Source organism: Lepidochelys kempii, chromosome 14 (genome assembly GCF_965140265.1).
Source record: "Lepidochelys kempii isolate rLepKem1 chromosome 14, rLepKem1.hap2, whole genome shotgun sequence".
NCBI lineage: Eukaryota > Metazoa > Chordata > Testudines > Cheloniidae > Lepidochelys > Lepidochelys kempii.
In genome coordinates this window covers 43,919,029-43,920,476 of record NC_133269.1, presented here as the reverse complement: position 1 = coordinate 43,920,476, position 1,448 = coordinate 43,919,029, and positions in this window count along the sequence as shown.

Genomic DNA, 1,448 nt, shown 5'->3' with positions numbered 1-1,448 from the left:
CCTTGTGCTGCTACACCTGCCTGTTCCCCACCCCCTGCGCCCCGACGCAGCGCTGCCTCACCTCGGTCGCCGTGGGACCCAGAGGCCAGTCTTCGTGCCAGGGGGAGCGGGACACAGTGGTGCCTGTGGAACTCCCTGCTACTGGATTTCAGCAGTGCAGCAGGGAGCCAGGCGACCGGGGCAGACGGGCTCAGCGGGCTGAGCCGGGGTTACTGGGTCAGGTTGATGGTGTCAGCAGTGGGATCCCTGGCCGCAGGGGGTGGGAAGGGGCAGGGGCTGCACTCGGTCTCCATCTCACGCCCTCCCTCCCCTGCCCCCCAGCTGCCCTGGAGCTGGTCGTCTATGAGAAGAGCTGTGGGGAGGCCAAGCTCTGCGGGGCCCGGGGGACGCGCTGGCTGCTGGGGGCCAATTTTACTGACTCCACAGCCTGCTGCTCCAGAGACCTCTGCAACGGAGGGGCTCGCCCAGCCTGGGGGGTACTGGGGATCGCCCTGCCCCTCACCCTGCTGCTCTCAGACCCCCCCACAGAGCCCCTGCCCGGGGCCTAGGTCCCTGACCCAGCTCTCAGAGCCCCCCTAGAGCCCCCCAGCCCAGCCCTGGGACCCCTCCCGTCCTCCAGCAGCTCCGAGACCTTCTCTCTAACCCCCACACCCTGCCCCCACACCATCCCAGCTCCTTCTCAGCCCCACTGCCAGGGGTTCTGCCCCCTCCAAAATTCATTGAGAGACCCCTCCCTCCTCCCACCCCACACCACAGCACCTGGGGCAGCCGGGAACCCTCCTCTTCCCGCTCTGTCCCCCACACTGAAAGCTCCGAGATGCCCCCTCCAAGACTCTGACTCGGTCCTCTCAAGATCTGTGCCCCCCTACACCCACCCAATTATGCTTGGGAAATAAAGAGTTAAAAGCCGCCCCCTGGGGGGGACTGATTGGAGGAGGGTGTGAAACGGGGGGGGGTTACAGAGTATTGGAATTGGTGGGGTGAGTGGGATCAAGTTAGTGATGGTTTCAAGGCCCCCCCCTGGTGGCTCTGCCCCACCTCCTTGTGCTAGCCAGGTGGGGCATCGAAGTGTCCAGCGACCTCGAGCCATGTGACTGCTGCCAACCAATCAGAACCTCTGAAGCCGACCCCAAAACTGCCCCCCCAACCGCTCCAAGATTCCTACCCCCTGCGCTGGTCCTGGTCTCTCCCCCCAACACAGGCTCTGGGAGGGAAGCGGAGCCCTGCGCTGCCGTCCCGGATGCCGGGGTCCCATTCCTCATCCCCGTCTCCAGCCGCCTAGGGGTGAGGGCCCTGTGCTGCCCCCCCGGACACCGGGGTCCCATCGCCTCCCCCCGACTCTCAGGACTTCACCAAGGGGAGTTTTAAAAGGTTATTTAATGGGTTTCATATTTCAGCGTGAATCCCTCCCCCTGCCCCCACCCGAACCGAATACAGACACCCCCTCC